General features: G+C 38.0%; 1 pseudogene; it reads left to right on the top strand.

Annotated features, from left to right (window-relative positions):
* Positions 1-12,502: 12,502 nt before the first annotated feature.
* LOC106735358 (ribosome biogenesis protein NSA2 homolog pseudogene) lies at positions 12,503-13,275 on the top strand (annotated as a pseudogene).
* The last annotated feature ends 10,200 nt before the right edge of the window (positions 13,276-23,475 follow it).

Raw genomic sequence — 23,475 nt, 5'->3', positions numbered from 1 at the left:
ATCTGCAGTGTGAGTTGTCCTTGGGTATCTGGCTTCCTTAAGAATGGCAGAGTAGTTCTTGTTTTCCCCTGAGGTAATGCAGGGCTGGTAACCGTCATCTTCTCAAGTTGCAAGCTCTTCAACCTTGTTTACGGCCTCCGGGCCATCCAGCACCGGAGAGGCCAGGGATGCCCTGCAGGGGCATAAGCCCCGGGCTGTGCAGGGGGCGTGAGCCGGGAGCCGCGCCCCCCCCCTCCCGCCAGAGCCGGGCCGGCCTTTTTGCGCGGCTGCTGCGCAGGGGAGCGTGAGCCCCCGGGCCCGCGGGGCCCCCGCCGGAGCGGGGGAATAATACAAACTCTTGCCCCTTAACTTCCAATGTATAATTTAAAACACTATCAAACCATTTGGTCAGAAATACAATGGTATTTTTCATACTTCTTGAATTTTGCAGTTTCTTCCTTTGCTCAGAATTCCATCTCCAGACATGTACAACGGGGGAAAGCATCCTCAAATTTTAAGTCTCAGATCAAAAGTCTTTGAATTTTGAAGTCTCTCTTTATTAAGCTTTACAAATTCTTTGACTGCTTCCTCTATGTTATAATTTTTTTTTTCTACCTTTCTTTTTTGAGAAAGATTTTGCTATATGGCATGTGCATTGGCTGGAGAGACAGAGATGGGCTACCCTATCATTGTAATTTCAACCCATCTTTCTAATAAATCTCTGTGGGAGAAACAACAACTCCCATTTCACAGATGGGAACAGACTGACAGGCTGAGACCTAGCTAAAGATATCTAGCCAACACTAACAGCTGTTTAGGGGCCAGGAAATAAGCATTTGTTGGGGGAGCAGCAGTTAGCGTAATGGCTGTGTCGCTGAACTCTTCTCACTTTCTATCTCTCTGTCTCTGTCTTTCTGCACCCTATAGCAAAAACCTCTCCAAGAGAAAAAAAAAATCATTTTTATCTAAGACCTAAGGGCTCAAGAAAATGTAATTGCTCTTAAGTGAATTAAGTAGACTAAGGTAAAAGAGAAGACATTAAAAAAGAATTCTTGGGATCAGCAGATGGTATAATGGTTATGTCACTGGGCTTCCATGTAGTCAATTGCAATTTGAGTCCCAGATCCGGTGGCTAAAATTCATGCTAGACGCATGTATGCGTGAGTGCCCCAAATCCTGAGAATGAAGGAGAAGGGATTGCGGTGTGGTCATCTTCCTCCAGGGGGTGATTTTTTTGCTTTCTGTCATTGTCTGTCTTTGTCTCTTTGGTGAGCACACATACCATATAGCAAAAATCTGTCTTTAAGAAAAAGGAAAAATAAATTCTCCTAGGGCAAGTATTATAGGATCATGTAACAACCTTTATCTTGTGTTCATTTTCTTCCCTAGAGAAAAGAATCAGAATGCAGCAAACTAAGTTTTCTTATTTGTTGCTCCTTCCTAGATGATTTAGGAGTGTCTTAGAGAAAATAATATGTACCTATCTAAATCCAAAAATAGAAACGTATTTCGTCATGATTAACTAATTGATTATCCAGAGAAGGAATAGAAATGTCTAAAGCTGACTCTCCAATGCAGCAATACATATCAGGCCTAGCCCCACTGTAGAACCAAGTGGTGAAGTACTGTTCTTTATAACCTGAAATATAAGAATGCAAAAGAGTGTTTTCTGCCTCTAATGTTGCCTAACAAGTAAGGGTCATGAGAAGACCTATTGACACTGTGTTCTTGAAACTGGTCAACGAGTCAATGCATATTACAGAATCCTTCTCTTTACCAAGTTCTGTGCAAGGGTCTGGGGACACAGAAGCACGTTAGCGAGGTCCCTGTCTTCTGAGAAGCTCACGTTAGTGAAGAAAAAAGAAAGTTAAGCAAGGAAATAAATCAGTGTGCAATACTGAAATGGAAGTTTAAGCTAATATATTGTGAAAACAAAGCCCTTTACCACCCACTGGGCACCAACCATATAACGACTTGTTTAATTCTCACATTGAGTTTATCCATGGTAAGTATAATTATCACAATTTACAAAGAAGGAAAATAGGACTCAGATTAAGTAGTTAGCCCAAGGTCACAGAGACAAAAGTGCAAAGGTCAAGGTTTGAAAAGAAGTCTACTTACCTTCAAAAATTGATTTCTAGGGGCCAGCAGGTGGCGGGGTGGTTAAGGGGTCAGACCTGGAAGCTTGTTTTCTCCTTTTCTCTCTCTCATGAGCACATAAGCCCTTTAGTAAATTTTAAAATAACAATAAATAAAATTAAATACATAATTATATAAAAAATGTAATTTCTAGAGACACGCTGCCTCTTAAGAACTAGCAGAACCAGGGGTCTCCTGTTCTTTATCTCTCCCACATATTACAATACTATTTTTTATTTTCTGTGTTGTAGTCATTTTAATACCAACTTCTCTATTGCATCACTTTGCAAATTTGACTGTGTTATTAAACAACTATGCTTCAATTTCCTCATTCAGAAAGTATGTAACTACTTCACAGTGTTCTTGTAAAGAATATGTGCATTGTATGTTGTAGATCAGAGATTGGCAAACATTTTCTGAAAATTGTCAGGTAGTAAACACATTATTAGGCTTTGTAGACGAGGCCATCTCTAACAACTGCTCAATTCTGCTGTTGTATCTAACTGAAACTACAGGTACTATGTAAATTAATGGCTGTTGCAATAAAATTTTATTTGAAAAAACAAACTGAAGGCCAAATTTAGCCTGCAGATGGCCTTGGTTTGCCAACTCCTATTATATGTGCTAAAATAGTAAGAGCTAACATTATTATTCTTTATTTATCTTTAAGTTAGAAAAATTGAGATGCCCAGTGTCTTAATCATGGTCAAACATATTGTATATTTACTGGGTTGAAATTTGCATCCAATATTTTAATGTAAATCAGTGGCACCCCTTAAAAGTCCCTGCAAGAGTACTTATATGACTCCCATGACCTTTCCAGCTTGCCTGTTAAGAGCATCTCATCGCCACGGTATGTTTCATGAGAAATAAGCATGCCTTTTCCATTTCAGGCTCCAACTGCTTACTCACTGAGGCAGAAGAGCAGAGTTTTTAGATGGAAAAGCCAGAACATGTTGATAATGAATATAAGATACCTGAATTTCGCTGACTATGGAGATTGCTGTATAGCAGAAAAGTACATGTGAAAGCAAAATGATTGTCATAACTCTCACTTCTGTTTTCAATTATACCTCACATAATAGATCATCAAGTAAGCCAGGACCTGAGCATGCTCATCTTTCCACGTCTGTGTCTCTAGACTTTGTGAGAAACGCTTGAAACCACCAACGATCTTTTGCCATCTTACCCTCAATGCCAAGAGCTGAGATGTCTTGGAGAATTCTGTGCACACCTGGACATTCCTCTGAGCCTTGTTGTTAATGATGGTCCTGATATTTGGGACCAGTATCCTTATTGGCATCTCCTAGTTCTCATTTCGTTTTAGTGTTTATGGAAATTCTAAGGCTTTCCAAGCGTCTGAGCTCTTTGACATCTCTCTGTCTATGACACAGGTCATTCGGTGCAGATTCCATGGAAGACTGGGTCTCCTGTCACAGGATAAAATAGGCCCTGGATTTTCCTCTACAGAGACCTAGCCTCAAATTTAGACTCTGTAAGCAATTAGAGATGTGACCATGGGAAAGTTGGAAGTTTTCTCTGATCTTGTTTCTTTATCTATAAAGTACAAATAGTATGAATAACAGTGGTTTTTTAAAAAATATGTAAAATAAATTCTGTTATGAGAACCTGCTTCATATTTTAAACCTAATTTTTTTCTCATTTTATGTGTCCCTTCCTTTACTTTATTTTCTCATGCTGCCTCACAGAGAGTAGATTGCTGCATTTTATTGTTTGATGAACATATTATTAAGGACGTGGCCATTAATCGTATACATTGCAATTTATTGTTTGATGAACTTATTATTAAGGACGTGGCCATTAATCGTATACTTGTTAATGTTCATTAAAAAATTATTTTAAAAAAATCTGTTAATGGGCCAGTAGGTGGCATGGAGATTAAGGCCCTGGGCCCCACATGGCCAGTTTTAAGGTCTGAGTCCCAGACCTGGCAGCTTAAGAGTCATACTGGGTGCATGTGTGTGCATGCCCAAAATCCCAAGAGGAGATTGGAGGAGAAAGGATTGCAGTATGATCATCCTCTCTGAGGGTTGATTTTTCACTTTCCTTTTGTCTCTCAGTCTCTCTGGCAAGCACACGTATACTATAACCAAGAAAAAAATTATATTCTTCATCTACCTTAATCAAAATATAATGGTAATAATCCAGTAGCTATAGCAGAGAATCACCCAGAGTGATACAAATTGCATTACACATCCTTTAAGATACATTTTTAAATTTATTCTACTTCCTTCAAACAATGCAATTTTTATGTACATCATTTTATTTACAGCAAAACTGCATTGTATTGGTCTTTATGGTTAAATGGATAGATTCCCTAAGTTGATACTATTTATTTATTGTTGCACACTTTTCAAAGTAATTTTACTTCTGTCTTCATAAAAAAACTCACTGAAAGAAGTAGGACAGGGATCTTGTAATTTGATTTCCTCACAAGGAAACTCAGTGATGTAATAAAAGTGACTCAGGACACAGATGCAATGAAAATAGGATGTAGTCTTCTGACTTGCAGTTTTTAACCTGGTGCTAGTGCTGCCATCGCTGTTGTCACAAGGTAAGAAAAACAAAGAAGGGACCGTAAGAGATGTGCATTGTAAAGATAAGCTCTGGCCTAAGCGAAATGCAAGACGAAGTGCTGCTTTCAAGCACACCACGTACTGCGCAGCTTCCATTGTCCTGAGGTGATAAGTCTGGGTAGATCAAAGATAGGGATATTTGGGAAGACACAACTACAAAACACAGATCGCTGTCTAGATAGATAATGTCTCTCATTTTTTACTATAGATTATATACGAGTTTTATTTTAGAAACATCCACATCAATTTTCACTGATCCCAGAGTTACTCCTAATATTAGCAAATATTTATGTCATGTATAAATTATATTTATACATTAAATGTATAAATGTTAAATGTTTACCCATAGGCCAATGTTGTCTTCCTCCCTCTGAGGCAGTAGTATTCCCAGTAAATCACTTTACAGATAATAAAATTAAGATGCCAATAGGCCAAATGGGTTTCCCAAGATTAGATTACATCTAGCAGCTAGTACGTTGTTGGGAAAGTCAAGACATACTTTTCTATGCAAAATGCATCATGACTTTCCCAACAGCCTAATAATATATTCAAGATTTGAACCCAAGAAGTCTATCTCTAACAGTCTTAACACTATATTATTCTTATTCTCCCATAAGGTCCTTTATGATTCTGAATCCCCAAGCTAATTCTTGGTTGCAATATTTTTTTGACTTGTTAAATTACTTTGTTAACAATGAGCCTCTGCAGTGTGGTTTCTCTCTCCAAATAACTGAGAGTCTTCTGGTTTGCCTGGGTTTTTAGTGAGGAAAGTGGGTATTCTCACTGAGGAGATAGTGTTGAATGTTATTAAACTAGAACTCATTAGCCTAAAAGAAAGTACAAATATTGCATCTCAATCTTTCATTCTAAAAATTACCAGACTACTTGAAAGCATAATTCTGAAGGCAGTGAAAGATGACAGGTGGAATAGACACCCAACTTATTCTAAGGGGTTCTACTTATGAAACTTCACTGTGCAACCAGGTCCTAATACTTAGGGAAGAAGTAAAGTTGTGGAAGGGAGCTGAGTGATGGGGTATATCCTGGGTTTGGATTCTCTTTCAGTTCTAAAAATGTTGAAGTAGAGCTTATTTCTCCATAGGTATAATAGGAAAGATAATGGAATGTTAGCACTGGTAAAAGGAGATGCTTTGTTTTGTGCTTGGTGTGGTTAATAATGGTCTATATACATGCATACATTGAAAAACCCATATTCTCAAACTTCACCAGCAGGTAAAGAATGCTTCGCTCACTTTGATATTGTAACCAGCAGCAATGGTTGACAGTAGGAGCACTGAGGCTGACCACCCTGGTCTTGGAGCTGGGTCCTTCCATGGCTAAGTGTGAGCCTGGGCTGGTTATTCGATCACTCTCATTCTGCAAAGAGGAAATTAGTATCACTTGCCACTGTCGACATCAATGGAGAATATGTCTAGTGGTTGAGGATAGTGCTTGATGACACTAAGTGAAGTGCGTGATCTCTTTTAATAGTTACAATTTTTAACTATTATTAGACTTGCAAGTTCCTACTCATTGATTTGCATGTTCCATGTATTTCTTTCTTGAACAGTTACAAAAATCCTCAGATGGGCCTAGCCGATAACCTGATAGCTAAGGGAGCTGGCTCTCACATGACCATCCATGAAGTTTTAAGTCCTGGATCTCATTGCTTGGAAAAACACACTGTGTTCATGTGTATGTGTCCCAAATCCCAATAGCATAAACGAATCAAGAAAGGATTGTGGCATGACCATGCCCCATTGGGGGGGTGCTTTCTTCCTCTCTCTCTTACACTATTTCTCTGTCTCTGGCTCCACATGTGCTTTATTGTCAAAATGAAACAAACCAAAAAAATCTCCAGAAGTTCTGAGTAAAATTAGTTACACCGAGAAACCTATGGGGCCAGGAAGGAGGTGTGGTTGTGATAAGGTACTTCTCATGGACAACCAACAGTCTACAGGCAGCCTGGTAGCTTTCACTCCCTTCCATCTCTTCCTTGAGGAACCCCTCAAGTCCGTCACCTATTTTACTGTGTTGGTTTTGTTCATGTTTTTGTAATTGTCAGAGGACATGTGAACTTGCTAAAGAGAGAGTGATGGAAAGACAGAGAAAAAGAGAGAGAGGGAGGAAACACTCGCCAATGCAGAGTGATCACTTTGTCATCCCTTCTCCACTTCTCCATTCTGTCTTGATTTGTGGGGCGCACAACTGGCATGTTTTTCAGAACGATAGGACCAGGATGTGAATTGTGGTAGGCCATGTGGGATCTGACTCCATTATTATTGGGCCATGGGACTGGCCCTTGCTCATATTTTTAAGGCCCTGCTTATCTCTGGGTCTCATATGGTCCCTGCCTATGCCACTGATGAATTCCAGCCTTAACTTACCACCTCATCTAGGGTAGACATTCTCAAACTACCTATGCTGGAAACCTAGCAAGTGTTTATTTCCCATCTGTAGCTATTGTCAGTGATCCTTGGCATTCCTCAGTTTGCAACTGCAACACTTTTATCTCTGCCTCCATCAACACATGATATTCCCCCTGTGGTCTTTGCCTTTACACAACATTCTACCTTGTTAAAAGCCTATGTTCAACGTTTTGCTTTTATTAATTTATTTCTTTACCTTTAATCATTATACTTTTCTATAGCATGCAACAGTTTTTCCCAGCATGCATGCAGTGCAAATCAATCAAATCAGATATTATCATATACACTATAACCAACAGTTATTTTTCTATTCTTCTGTCTGTTAATTTTTGTTTCCTTTTTTTATTATTATTATTTCATGTCTGAACCTTTCCCTCCCAAAACAAAACAAATCAAACAAACAAACAAAAAAAAACCCCAATAACAACAACAACAAAAACCCTACAAATTGAACTACCGTATGACCCAGTAAATCACTCCTGGGTATTACCCAAAGATAGGAAAAGAGTTAAAAAAAAAACACTTGCACCCCCTTATGTCCCCATTTTTATAAGCACACAAGTTGTCCACCCTAAGGACATTTTAATCTGATTGTATCAAGAAAGGCTCTATTTCTAAATAGTGTCACTTTCTGAGGTAGTGGGGGTGGTATGTCAACACATATTTGCATAGCATAGTTCAATCTATAAATAGCATACGGATCTTTTTTTTAAGTTTAGTTAATTTCTTTCTTCCGAAAAAGACAGAGAGCAAGAGAGAAACAGACATCTTCAACAGGGTCCACCTACCCACTAATAGTTTGTGGACTAACACCTTAACTATACCTTAAGAAGTGTGGCTCTGAGGAAAGCACTGAGAAAGGGGAATCCTCACTCCTGGATATCGCAGAGCAAGGGTCTGAAGGACTGAGCCCATCTAAGCCATGCCAGACTAGCACAGCCCTGATAGGTCTTCCTACCCTCCAACTCTGCAGTTGCTCATCCTCACATTTTCATTTGGGTAACTCTTGTTCATTTCTTATACTCTCGCCTACATTTCCCCTACTGCCTCTTCCAGTCTTATTTAGATATGCTCCTCTGTAGTCCCTGAGCAACTCTGTGTTGGCACGGTAATTGTAAACCTCGTTCAGCTTGTCTATCATCCCCTCAGTGTAGTGAATTAGTGTCCCCAGAAGGAAGGATGCACGACTTGTTCTACTTGGCCTCCCCAGTGTCCCTTTAGTGTCTGCAGCATGTAGTGTGCATTCATTTGTATCAATGCATGAATAGATAAAGGAATGCGTTCTCCCTCTTGCAAAGAGGCTGGCCATCACAGTGGTGTCTCCTTTCACCAGATGCTGGCACCACCATGGACAATACCAAATTTAGAATAGTCACATTTAGACTCCTGGCAGGCACCAGCCTTCACCACAACAGTAAAGACCACTGAAGACCTTTCAAATTATGTTTAAATAGGTCACCTTCTTCAAGGTGAATTTCCTTGCTGACCTTTAAAACAAGCTGGTACCAATGATTATATTGGAATGATACACTGTGCCTAATTATTTATGCTGAGTTTCATATTGTGCTAACAACCACTTATTTCCTGTATCTTATTTAGTATTTAAATTGGCATTATAATAATAGCAGAAAAATAACCATTTCTCAAATTTGTTCTCAAATGTGGAAGGTATATATTATTGATGAGTTTCATCTTTTGGTTCACTAACTAGAGATATTATTTGTCTTTATTATAGAAAGTAAACTAAATTCTGTTGAAATTTCGAATTGGCTTTCAGATATAATTTATCACATTACTGATTCTTAACCCCCAAGGACCTGAAGACTTGTCTACACAGGCAAGGAACTTAAAATGAGGGTGCCTTGAAAACAGTTGACATTTGATTAATATTTGTGGGGTTGTATTAAACTTCATGTAATAGACTTGCCTACATGCTCATTAGGCCTTTCCTTTTCTAAAACCAACTTGTCATCATTTTTTATAAAGAGACTCTTTTCAGGAAGTTGCATTCTAAATTTGTGTGTTACAAAATTATTCTATTCATTTCTCTCAAGGGGCAATTATGAGCCATTAAGAGACTAAAAAATGCACTATTAATCAAGTCAGGAATTGGCTGATTTATCATTTTCAGTTACAGGTTCACATTTATCAAGTTTTTCTTGCAAAGGTCACTGGCAAAAGTGAGTACCTTCTCCTTTCCAGATCCCATGGCTGTAAGCAGCATAGTAAGAGGAGGAGGGATTAACTCCGACTAATTGGTTTCATCCCGGCAGAGCATATGCATGGCAGTACATACTTTCCAGGTTTAGGTTCCTCTTAGCTGAAGACAAGGATTAGAGAAAAGAGGGCTTAACATGGAAAGAAAGAAAGAAAGCACAATTCTGTCTTTTTTTTTTTTTTTGGAAAAATATTACTTTGCATAGTTTTCTCAGTACCTTATTTTGGTATTCCAATGAATATTTATAATTTACTGATATAGATGGTTATCACTTTCATTAAAATGTTCCACTTAGATTCCTATAGCTTCGCCATTTAAAAAATACAAGTGTGTTAGTTACTTCCTGTACTTGTGATGACCAAGACATTAGATACTGTTATAACTTTTGCTGCAATTATAAAGTATTACTTAAAAGTCAAAGAATTGGGTCAAACAGTGGCACGAAAGTAATTTTCTTTTTTTTTTTTCTTTTTTTTTTATTGGAGAGGTTTTTGCTATAGGATGCTTGTGCTCGCCAGACAGACAGAGAGACAGAGACAGAAAGCAGGAAATCACCTCCCAGGGGGGATGGTCACACCGCAATCCCTTCTCCTCCATTCTCCTCTTGGGATTTTGGGCACGTACACACACACGCCCGGTGTGAGTTTAAGCCACCGGGTCTGGGACTCGAACTGCGGTCGACTATGTGGGAGTCCAGCGACATAGCCATTACACTAACTGCTGGTCCCGAAAGTAATTTTCTTTAAGGTCATTTCACATAGGAAGTTTCCCGATTAAAGTCTGGAGACCTCCAAGAGTATGCTGGGCATATACATGCCCGTGGTTCATGGCAGGCTGAGGCTGGAGGTGGATTGTGGTGTCAAGACTCCGCTGGAGTGTTGTTTCTCTGTCTGTGTCTCTCTCATTCATAGCAAGAAAATAAACCAGAAAAGGGACCTGCAGATGGTGTAATGGTTATGTCACTGGACTACCTCGTAGTTGACCATGGTTCAAGTCACAAACTCGGTGGCTTAAACTCATACTGGGCAGGTGTGCATGTGTGTGTGTGCCCAAGATCTCGAGAGGAGAATGGAGAATGGATGTGGTGTGACATCCCCCCAAAGGGTGATTTTTTTGCTTTTTGTCTCTCTGTCTGGAGAATGCACATGCCCGATAGCAAAAATCTCTTTCTCAAAAAAGGAAAAGAAACCAGAAAAAAAAAATAGAATTGGAAAATAAAATAAAAATCTAATGAGGATAGATTTACCTTTTCTTTTTTCCTTTTATTTCTTGTATAGGGCACATCCACTCTCCAGAGAAAAACAGAGAAAGAGAGAGGGCAAAAGAAAGTAAGAAATCTCCCAGTGGGATAGCCATGCCATAATCCCCTCTTCTACAGTCTGCTCTTGAGATCTTGGGCATACATGCACGTGATCCAGGTCCTCTTATTATGAAGTTTACTATTTCTAGTAATGCTAACAGTTCTGTTTTGCTTTCCATGGATTTTTTTGTTTAACTACTCTTAATTTTCTATAATGATGATGTAATTATATAAAATTACATTGCTTTTGCAATAACACTAACTTTTGTATACTAATTCCATTAACGAATTATTTGAAAATTTTCTTTAATTGAGGATACACATTTTTAAAGCATAGAGTAGATTATCAATAACAATTTTGGAGATTTTTTTGGTGAATTTTTCACATATGTACTCCTTTCTTTCCCCTCATTTATCTGCAAGTCTGAAGACCAAAGGACCCTTGCTTTCAAGACTATGTGAAATAACATTCTGCTGAGTAGCAGATCATCATTTTATAACCCACTTAGCTCTGGGTTGAAAGGATTTCAAGAAAGCAATCATAAGAAAAGAAGAGAAGAGAGGTGATGCAGTTCCGTTAAGCCTTTCTTTCTCTCTCCACTTCTAAAATCCTCCTCAATGTGCTAATCATCTCTCATTTCCAAGAGTGTGACCTTTCCTTTGCTAGCCTGCCTGCCTGCCAATTCTGTCTTTCCTGTGGCTTGAAAGTTGCCACGTGAAAATCAACTTTTATTGCTGCCAATTCGCAATTTGTGTGTGTGTGCGCGCGCGCGACTCTTAGCTTCATACTGACTTTTCTTTAATCTAATGCTATTTATTCCTCTAATTGTTTGTTCCCGCCTGTCCTCTTTGTCTTTCAGCTTCCACTGGAATAGATTCAGAAGGATTTTATTAATGAAAGCTTCAGTCTAGACACATCCTAGCTGATCCATACCATTATATAGGGGTGGCTTCTACCAAAGGGCTTGTCATGCAGCAAACGGGGCTGAAAGCCAGTCTGTCTTTCTCTCGTCAAAAGACTTTGCCCTGATATTGATTGGCAGGAGCGTGTGGGGATATGGGTGTGTGTGTGTGAGTTTGTGTCTGAATCCACCCACTCAGAATAAGCACTGTTTGTTCTAATTTGAGTACAGACCCCATATAAATTATCAGTGCTCCTCAGTGAAGACCTAAAATAAACTCCTAGATGAAGCAAATTAAATTCATTCCAAGTCCCCAGATTCTACAGTGGTTCAAACGGTCTGCTTTTATCTCTTCCGGATATATATGTCCTATGATAGGAAAAAATTATTGTTATTATTAGTCAGTAATCTCACATAATTCATGTTTTCATTTCATTTGCATTACTTATATATCTTAATATAGCCTACTGGAATTTAGTAAACGTAGTCCATTAGCTGGAATAAGCAAACAACCTTATTCCACATTCTTTTTTCTGGTCACCAGTGGTAGAGGTTGCAAATTATACTTCCAGATATATTTACTACGAACATTATTGGTTTGATTTGTTCTCTCCTAATATGTGATTGTACTCAGTACTGTTGATTCTGCAGAGAAAAGCCCCTTAAAATGGCAAAATGGCATACTAAAAAGACAAAAAATATTCAGCTTTTTATGTTAATACACACAGACACACACACACACACAAATATATATATAATGTATGTAAAGAAACATGAACACAATCACCCACAAAAGTCATTGCTTTCCATGAGTTCAAAAATTTGTTTGCTTTCCCATTCTGGATTGCATAGGGTCTGCTTATTGGTCTCTGAGACCTGAAAGTTGACAACTTCTTTGTGTCCAGGAGGCTGCTCCTGGCAACTCTGCAGCTGTCACCATGCCAAAAAATGAATATGTTGAATTACATTATAAACGCTATGGATACTGTTTGGATTACTATGAGAAAAGGAGAAAGGAAAGTCGGGAGGCTCATGAACATTCAAAGAAGGCAAAAAGGATGATTGGTCTGAAGGCTAAGCTCTATCATAAACAGCGCCATGCTGAGAAAATACAAATGAAAAAGACTATCAATATACATGAAAAGAAGAACACCAAATAGAAGAATGATGAAAAGACTCCAGAAGGAGTAGTTCCTATCTGTTGGACAGAGAAGGACAGTCCTGAGCTAAAGTACTTTCCAATATGATTAAATAAAAACGGAAAGAGAAAGTGGGAAAGTGGGAAGTCCCTCTACACAAAGTTCAAGCCCAGGGAGAAACAGAAATATTAAAAGTTATTCAAACAGGAAAGAGAAAGAAGACATGGAAGAGGGTGGTTACAAAGGTCTGTGTTGTTGGAGATGGCTTTACTAGAAAACCACCTAAATATGAAAGATTCATTAGGCCAATGGGTTTACATTTCAAGAAGGCCCATGTAACACATCCTGGACTGAAAGCCACCTTTTGCCTGCCAATACTTGGTGTAAAGAAGAATCCCTCACCCCCAGTGTATACAACTTTGGGCGTTCTCACCAAAGGTACTGTCATTGAGGTGAATGTGAGTGAGTTGGGCTTTGTGAAATAAGGAGGCAAGGTTATTTGGGAGAAATATGCCCAAGTTACCAACAATCCTGAAAATGATGTATGCATAGATGCTGTCTTACTGGTTTGATAGCAGTTGAGTGCAAGTAACTCCTTATAATTTCTGAAGATGATGCACCAATCTGGAAAATCATCATGACATGTTTCTGAATATAGTGGTCTTACATGTCTGCAGTCATCAAAAGATTATTATTAAATTGTACAAAAACATTAAAGTGGCCTGGTTTTACAAAAAAAAAAAAAAGATTTGTTTTGTCATAATATGGACTATCTTCTTTGAGTCTTGTCTCATGGAGACTTTGGTTCCATTTCAGGTTCTGTCTCTTGCTAATTGATGTTGGCTTATTTAAAACCTCTCCAAGCCTTAAGAATAATTCTTCCTACCTTGTACTATGAATTATTTTAGATAATGTGTATGGCAATCCCTACTACATACAGAGTAGATGCTTAATAAATGAGACTTGGGACCAGCAGTTAGCGTAATGGCTATCTTGCTGGACTCCCACATAGTCGACCATGGTTCGCGTCCCGGACCCGGGGGCTTAAAACTCACGCCGGGCACATGTGCGTGTGTGCCCAAGATCCCGAGAGGAAAATAGAGGAGAAAGGATTGCAGCATGGCCATCCCCCCTGGAGGGTGATTTCCTGCTTTCTGTCTCTCTCTGTCTGCCTGGCGAGCACATGTACCCTATAGCAAAAACCTCCCCCCCCAAAAAAAAAAATGAGACTTCATTTTCCATCAACAGAAAAAGGTATAAAGAAAACATGAGATAGGTCATATACATATGTGTGTGCATGTGTGTGTGTGTGTGTGTGTGTGTGTGTGTGTATACACTCTATTCAGCCATTAGACACAGGGAAGTTGCATCATTCAAGGCAGTGTGGAAACATTTGCAGGATACTACATTAAGTAAAGTGATCTAGGTACAGACATAAAGATAAAGAGAAAAACCACAGGTTCTCACTCATGCGTGGAAACCGGAAATGTTGATTTTATAGAAGTGAGTAGGATAGTGACTCCTAGAGACTGGAAGGGTTGAGGGAGGGCAAATTGGATGTTGCATAAGAGATACAAGAGCACAAAAGCAAAGAAGGAGTTCTCGTGTTCTATGGCATAGGAGGGTAACTACAGGTAACAATAATTTCTTGTATATTTCAAAATAGCTAAAATAAGAGATGTGAATGTTCCTGATACAAATTAATGATAAATATTTGAGGTCATGGACATGCTAATTACCTTATTCGATCATTACATATTCCTTTCATGTACTGAAAATCACACTGCACCCCATAAATATGGACAATTACTATGTGTCAGTTTTAAAAATCATCAACTCCCATTGTACATGGTGCTATTAACTTGGAAAGTTTTTATTTCCTAATACCCAGTTTACATTTGAGGTTGCCACTTTTAGCCAATAAAAATGGAGAATGATCAGTAACATTTGAATTTTAGATAAGGAGCAAATAAATATATGTGGGTGTCAATTTTGGCAATGGGACATACCTACACTAAAAAAGATTTTATTGTTAATTTGAAATTAACAATTATTTAATCTGGCAATCTTATTTATATTTACGTGCTTCACAAGACCCTTTCAGACAAAATACTTAATGATTAGACAATATTAATTCATTTATTGTTCACTGCCAGGTATTTTTGCACTTAACTAAAGATCCTTATGTGCTTTTCACAGTCTGCTTTGTGGATTCTTATTTTTGAATATGTCTACATTTTGGTTCACTTTGTGAGCCACTGAAAGATAAGTATCAGTCTTATTCATCCTCACCCTTCTTCTGAATGGCATTTCTCCTTTTAAAACACAAAATTGTACCTGCTCACATCAATGACTCTAACATAATGCATTTATATTCATTCCTTTTTTCTTTCCAAAATGAATTATTTTTAAATATTTGTAAAAACAGGTTTTGAATATTAATTTACTCTGCTAGTTAAGAATTTCATAAATATTAATTTACAAAATAACTTACGGGCCATGAAATGTGTTCAAAGGGATTCTTTCCATTATTAAAAAAAAAATCAGAGACTATATTCATTCCTCTAAAAAGCTATTAACTGGTTGATTTAAGATTATTTATTGATGAAAATTTAATGTGCTCTCATTTTCCAACTTTGGAATACAGTAAAATATAGCTATTATACCTTCCTTTTCCCAAAAGACATTAATTAGTCACGTCAAGATGGTTTTCAGCCCGAAAATAATTTCTAAATTTTTCACAAAATATCAGAATGCTTCTCTAGCTGAGGCATAGGCTGGTCTTTAAAAAGTTCTCTAGCATACACATCTTTTAAAATTTTCAAGGAAAGGGACCAGCAGTTAGCATAATGGCTATGTCGCTGGACTCCCATGTAGTCAACCACGGGTCGCGTCCTGGACACGGTGGCTTAAAACTCACGCCGGGCGCGTGTGCGTGCGTGCCCAAGATCCCAATAAGAGAATAGAGGAGAAGGGATTGCGTCGTGACCATCCCCCCAGGGGGGGATTTCTTGCTTTCTGTCTCTCTGTCTCTCTCTCTGGCAAGCACATGTGCCCTATAGTGAAAAAAAAAAAAAAAACCTCTAAAAAAATTTTTTTCAAGGAAAAAAATAAGGTAGCTCATTTCTTTTTCTCTTAGAATTTCTCACCAGTCTGTCTAATTCTCTTATTTTTTTTTCACATGTATGCTAGTTATCTTCCCAATCCCAGTAGCCACTAAATGATTCCCTGCCCAGACATTCACGATGACTTCCTATTTCTTATTCTACATTCCTCAGTGCCACATAGCAGGGTGACCGTTTATTATGATTTATCCAGAGAACTGGGACACTTTGAGAATAAGAGTCATAACATCAATTAAATGCTGTACGTATTGATTGACAACCTGGTTTAACTGTAGCAGTGAACCTAAATCACAGCTCTTGCCCAGCTGCAGAAGCACATGCTAAACGCTGCTGCTCAGCAGACTCAGGGCACATGGGAGGTTGCCCTCCCTTTCCCGGCCTAGCCTAAAGCCAGGCTCAGTGTGGAACATGACTGTGGTTCTGGCTACTCAGGAAGCTGAGGCGGGAATGTGACACAGTGAGACCCTGTCTGGAAAAACACACACAAAAAACAAATCAGTGCATGGGTATTTACACACACCCACTAAAGCCCTGCTCAAAGAATATTTTTGAACCTGGTTTTAGTTTTAAATATTTTCTGTAAAGACTCATTTATTTTTATTTATTATTATATTTTGGGTTGCTCTAGGGCACATGTACTCACCAGAGAAAGACAGAGGTAACTGAGAGAAAGAAAGAGAAAAGAAAAGTGAGAAAATAAGCTGCTAGGTCTGAGACTCATACTGTGGTTGGTCAGGTGAGAGTCTAACATCTTAACCACCACACCACCCTCCAGCCCCTTGAATCTAATTTTATTTATTTATTTATTTTTGAGAAAATGTTTGCTATAGGGCATGTGCACTCACTGCACAGACAGAAAGAGACAGAGACACAGAAAGTGAGATATCACACCCCCAGGAAGATGGCCACACTGCAAAGCCTTTTTCTCCATTCTCCTCTTGGGATCTCGTGCCCAGCTTGAAGTTTAAAGGGGATCAAGACTTGAACTACAGTCAGCTATGTGTGAGTCCAGGAACATAACCATTACGCCATCTACTGGTCCCTTGAATCTAATTATAAATAAATTTTTAAAACATTAAATCTTGTAGATACAAGAAAGCACATTAAGAAGTGAGCTTCTCTCATTTGGAATATAACAATACTATAAAAGTAAACTTCCTGGAAATGTAACATATTTTACCGTTTCTTGGGCATATGTTTTATTATTAATTGCATGTTATCAATATTATTATGAATAAGATATATTTTCCATATGATTTAGTACATTGAGCCTTTTAATAAAATGTCTTCTAATCTTCATGAAAGTCGGACTTCACTGAAAAATTAATGTTTGCCATTTTAGTTTACTTTCATCTACAGACAATATTTCTAATTGAGTAAATATCAGTATAACTGCTAAAATAATTGGTAAGTTCAAAGTAAACTGTATTAAGTGGTAGAAATCTTCAATATTATTATTTTTTGTAATAAATAAGTGAATATTTAGTTTCTAATATATTTATGAAAACCAGCTTTTGTTCTTTTTGGTGTACCTTTTTTTTTTTTTGAGAGGTTTTTTTTTGCTATAGGGCGCATGCGCTCGCCAGACAGACAGAGAGAGACATAGAGACAGAAAGCGAGAAATCACCCCCCAGGGGGGATGGCCACGCCGCAATCCCTTCTCCTCCATTCTCCTCTCGGGATCTTGGGCACGCACGCACACGCGCCCGGTGTGAGTTTTAAGCCACCGGGTCCAAGACGTGAACCGCGGTCGACTACGTGAGAGAACAGCGACATAGCCACTACGCTAACTGCGGGTTCCCTTGGTGTACCTTTTTAAAAAATTATTTGTATAAGACAAAGCCTGCCAAATGACTTATGATTTTTCGATTTTTAAAAAAAGTTTCACCCGGACCAGCAGTTAGCATAATGGCTATGTCGCTGGACTCCCATGTAGTCGACTGCGGTTCATGTCCCGGACCCGGTGGCTTAAAACTCACACCAGGCTCGTGTGCGTGCGTGCCCAAGACCCCAAGAGGAGAATGGAGGAGAAGGGATTGCGGTGTGGCCATCCTCCCTGGGGGGTGATTTTTTGCTTTCTATCTCTCTGTCTCTCTCTGTCTATCTGGCGAGTGCATGCGCCCTATAGCAAAAACCTCTGGAAAAAAAAAAAAAGTTTCACCGAATTAGATGTTGAAAATCATTGACTTTTTCAATTTAGTTTTATATTATAGAGAATATAAATTTAGCTATTAAAAATAAGATTCTTTTAAAAAGTCAATATATTCAAAATGCAATATAGAATTTCAAAATTAAATAATTTGTGTCATTTCTGTTTATGATATTTAATTTACTCTACTCACTAGATTTTGTGGCGAGAAATATAATGTCTTTTTGATTGCATGCTTCATTCCAATAACTAAAATTTTAAAAGGCATAGAATTGAAGTTTATTAGCGTTTAAAGTGGGTATAATTGCTTCTTCTTCTTTAAAAAAAAATTTGTCTCTCCTTGACTGTTCCACACTTTTCTTTCTGTTTCACAAATTCTTTGTCTTTCTTATGTTGAAGGGTATTGTTACCTTCGTGCCATTCTGAGTATAAACAGCCCCTGGTGAAATATCAAGATAAACCAAATTAAGATTCTACATTAATGGCACTGGGAGGATTCTTTCACCTGTAATCGACTCTTCCATGTTAAGGAAGCATTTTCCTGTTTTCAAATTAACTTTCTTACCTTTTTGTTTTAATATGTATTGAGTAATAAAATAAAAGTAGAAAATATGAATGTTTGTAATTTTGATGATTAATGCAGTAAAACTAACTAGACAGTATTAACTACTGCCTAATCTTATTCTCACAAGTTAAATGTAAAAGAATTTCTTTGTCTTTTCCTTAAATTGACTAATTTTCTCAATAATACAATGAATATGCTTTGGTAGCACAATTAAATTACCTAAATGTATCATTTTTTAAATTCAAGTAGTTCCAGAAATTGGGTAATATTGTAATATTTTGTATGCATGTAGATATGATGAGACTTGGATAACACTCATAATTTTACATTTTATTTAAAGATTAAATTAATCTTAGATAGCTTCAAAACTCTATTTCATACATACAGATATTAAGGATGAAAATTTAAATGCCTCAGATGAGCTGAATCTCTTCCAACAATAAGATAAGGATATTTTAAATGTATCAAGATGATAATAGTTAAAGACAATTTAATAAAGGAGAAAAGGTATCTTTGAGGACATATCCAAAATATACAATTTCAGTTCAGTGGTTTGTCAATTCTTTGGCACTTGGCAAGTCTTTTAACCATTTTAAGACTCAACTTTCTAAATAAAAAGATTAGTGATAGAGCTGAGCCCCTAGCTTAGTGATTAAGGGAGCTGAATCCCACATGGCTGACAATGGTTCAAATCTCAGCCCTAGTGGTTTAAAAAAACTGGGCTCATCTATATGCATGCCCTCAATCCTGGCAGGATAGAGAACCATAGAAGAAGGGATTGCTGCATGACCATTCCCCATGCAGGGATGCTTTCTCCCTCTTTCTTTCTCTGTCTCTGGTGAGTGCATGCATTTCTGGTAATTCACAAAATAGATTAGTGTGGTTACTGGGTTATATTCTAATTGATAATAGTTCTCTTGGTAAATTTTTGAGGAACCTACATATTGTCTCCCACAGTGGCTGTACAAATTTGCATTCCCATGAATAGTACAGTAGGAATTTCTTTTCACTACAACCTCGCCAGCACTTGTTCTTTGATTTTGATCATAGTCATTCTGTTGGGGATCTTCTTTATTGAAAACAATGAATATGATACTATCTTTGGTTTGGTTATCATATACTACACACATGCTTTGAGAATCCATATTGTATCTCACAAAGATTTACAATGATTAAATGTAAATAAAAAACTTTAAAATAAAATTAAACTTAGAAAATCAATTCAGTGATAAATTCTAAATAAATTATTAACAATATTAATGATCCTATTCTTAATATGTAGTTCCTACCACTGAAGTTTTATTAAGCAACTGTCTGTAGCATTTGCAGGGCATTCAATTCTAGCATTAAGAATAAATAGAGATAAATACCATACATATTACTTCTAAACCACTATTTGTGAACCTTCATGAGAAAAGTGCTTATCTACTGACGTTACCACTAGAATGATGAGGAAAAGTTAAGCTATTTGAAAATCCATGATCAAAATATTCAGGGGAGGGAACCAGCAGTTAGCGTAATGGCTATGTCGCTGGACTCCCACATAATCGACCGCGGTTCGCGTCCCGGACCCAGTGGCTTAAAACTCACGCCGGGCGCGTGTGCGTGCGTGCCCAAGATCTTGAGAGGAGAATGGAGGAGAAGGGATTGCGGCGTGACCATCCCCCCTGGGGGGTGATTTCTCACTTTCTGTCTCTATGTCTCACTCTGTCTGTCTGGCAAACGCACGCGCCCTATAGCGAAAACCTCTCCAAAAAAAAAAAATATTCAGGGAAAACTATTAATTACTAAAGGACTCATAGTCTTTAAGAAATTTTAATTAGTTTAGCATGTGGAGAATATTTTGGAGGAGGGTAGATAGTAAGAGGTTGTGTGAGTTTTTATTATAGAAGAGGCTAAACACATAGGATGACTTAAATGGAGACAAGCTACATTCCAGACTATTATTAGATAGTAGGCCCATTTAGGGTCCTGGTCTCATAGCTCCTCATCTATGATGTTTTCATCAATTTCATTATCTCCACTCACTTTTATGGGCCCAATCTGCGCCTTGGCAAAACCCAAAGTACTCAAATTCGGAAGTCGTAGAAATTTACTGATCTCTCCCATTGTTTGACTCAACTGCAAGTACCACATCTGCTCCTCAGGGCTGTTACATTGTCCTCAATATATTTCCTTTGCAGGACTTTCATCCTATTCTGCCCAAATACTGGAACTACTAAAAGTGTCCCACACTTTGGGACCAGCAGATGGTGTAAAGATTATGTCACTGGACTTCCACATAGTTGAAGGCAATTCAAGTCCCAAATCTGGCAACATAAAAAAAAAAAAAAAAGAAAGAAAAAATGTGTTCCACTCTTTGCATGTCAGAATTAATTGAAATTTTTTAACATGAAAAATTTTCATGAGAATCCTTATTCATGGACTAAGGATCTTCCCCCAACCAAGAAGATCACAGCTAGGGTATAGTGTGTCTATTTTTGAAAATAATCGATAGGTTATTTTCATGTAAATCTAATATCCTTTTTGTTTCTTTAATTTTACCAGAGAGCACATGCACATTCCAGAGAGAAACTGGGAGAAAGAAAGTGAAGAAGCACGCCCCTTTCCATGGGAAAGTGATTTCCACTGCAATCCCTTCTCCATTTCTTCCTCCTCACACTTGCCTGTTGTGTTTCTCAAACCACCAGGTCGGAGACTTGAACTGCACAGTCAGCCATGTGGGATCCAGACACTTTAACCAGGCACTAGCTGACCAGTAAATCTAATATTCTAATCTATCTATCCCATGTCTTATACTTCCTTCTCACTTTACCTTTTGTTTGTTTCCTCTTTTTTTTAAATTCTTTTAATAAAACCTAACTCATGGGAGCCAACAAGTGGTATGCTGGTTAGGGCAGTGGATTCAATATGGCTAACTCCACTATTTCAGTCTTGGACCCAGTGCCCTAAAAAACACATCAGGTGTATGTGCATGTGTGTCCAGAATCCCAATAGGAAAATGGAGGAGAAAAGATTGTGGCATGGCCATCCCTTCTGGGAGGTGATTTCTCACTGTCCATCTTTCTCTGGCTCTCTCCAGTGAATGCACATGCCCTATGTCAAAAAATCTACAAACCATCAAACAAAAACAAAACCAAGTAAAACTTAACCCCTAAGTTCTAGACATTAAAAAAAAGAGAAAAGAAAAATCTATAAACCACTTGTTGTCAGTGAAAATGTATTAGCTTTATCCAAACGTTGATTTTTAGTTTTATTCAGACTTCCACAAAACTTTTTGTTTTCTAGCAAGTTTGCTCTTCTGATATCTCAACCTGTTTCTTCAACTATTTTATCTCTGTAAATGCCTAACCCGGCATTCTCTCTTTCTTTAATTAGATGACTTTTTCTCTGATTCCCTAATGTTGTGCAGGGATCAGCCTCTGCCTACTTTTAGCAATAGCAGAAAGACTCATTCTTCCAAGTAAAACCTGAGCTCTGTGTCCCTTATCCCATCTCCATAAGGAACTGAAGTTACACATACTCATCTCATTTACTCAATTACCATCTATCTGTCTGAACCTCCCAAAGCCTATCAGTACTTCTCATTGGCATGTAAATACCAGTAGGTCTTTTTCTTTTTTCTTTATAGGTGTGTACTCTATGGGAAGAGAAAGGGGGTGAGAAAGAGTGATAGAATGAAAAATCATCCCCCAGAGAGGATAGCCACATCACAATCCATTCTCCTCCATTCTCTTCTTGGAATTTTGGGCACATGTGTATTTGTGCCTACTGCATTTTTCAAGGCACCACATCTAGGACTCAAACCACTTAGTGGTACATGAGTGCTTTTTCTTTCCTTTTCTTTTAAAAAATGGCCAAAATTGAAATGACAACCACAGATACTTTTACTCTGTGTCCTCTTTCAGTTTCCACCCTGTATTGTCTTCATAGATTCTTACATTTCTAGTACATTTTTTCTACTCAATTGCCCCAATAATCTTCTTGATTTCAGATCTTATCATATTTTTGTTCAGTGGCATTTCACCTTGCTCATCACTATTTTTTACAAATTTCCTTTGGTTGCCATGATACCACTTGTTCCTGGCCCTTCTATTTCAAATACTTCTCTGTATTCTACCTATTGTTTATTTCATCTATTTTGTTTTGTTTTTGTTTGTTTGTTTTGCTATAGGGCTTGGGTGCTCACCAGAAAGACAGAGAGAGACAGAGAGACAGAAAGTGAGAAATCACCCCCCAGGGGGGATAGCCACAATGAAATCCCTTCTCCATTCTCCTTTTGGGATTTTGGGCATGCATGCACACGCGCCTGGCATGAGTTTAAGCCACCAGGTTTAGGACTCAAATCACAGTTGACTACATGGGAGTCCAGCGATATACCCATTACACTAACTGATGGTCCCTTATCTATTGTTTAAATCAGTATTTTTTGAAAGTACAATTCCAGGCTTCCTTCTTACCTTTCTCTACATCACACTGTAATCTCATTCATTAAGGGTCTGTGTCAAAACAACTGAATTTCTCTAAGGGTTGTGCTACTCAGATCTTCTTTATATGTACTCTTAGATTGCCAATAGGTAGCAGACTGTCTAATAGATTATGGTTAATAAATATCTGTTTAATAAATATTCAAGGGATCAGTAGATGGAGTAATGGCTACGTCGCTGGACTCCCATGTAATTGACCGCAGTTCGAGTCTCGGACCCAGTGTCTTAGACTCACGCCGGGCGTGAGTGCATGTCCAAGATCCCAAGAAGGGAATACAGGAAATGGGATTGCGGCATGACCATCCCCCTGGGGGGGGGGGTTATTTCTTGCTTTCTGTCTTTCTGGTGAGCATACTTGCCCTATAGCAAAGACTTCTCAAAAAAATTTCAAGTAATTAAGTGAGTATTTCCTCTAGGTACAATGAAACTACTTTAATACTATTTAT

The sequence above is a fragment of the Tupaia chinensis genome, unplaced genomic scaffold (assembly GCF_000334495.1).
Source record: "Tupaia chinensis unplaced genomic scaffold, TupChi_1.0 Scaffold000045_1, whole genome shotgun sequence".
Classification (NCBI taxonomy): domain Eukaryota; kingdom Metazoa; phylum Chordata; class Mammalia; order Scandentia; family Tupaiidae; genus Tupaia; species Tupaia belangeri.
The sequence above is the reverse complement of the archived record's forward strand: the minus strand, read 5'-3'. Positions and strand labels throughout refer to the sequence as shown.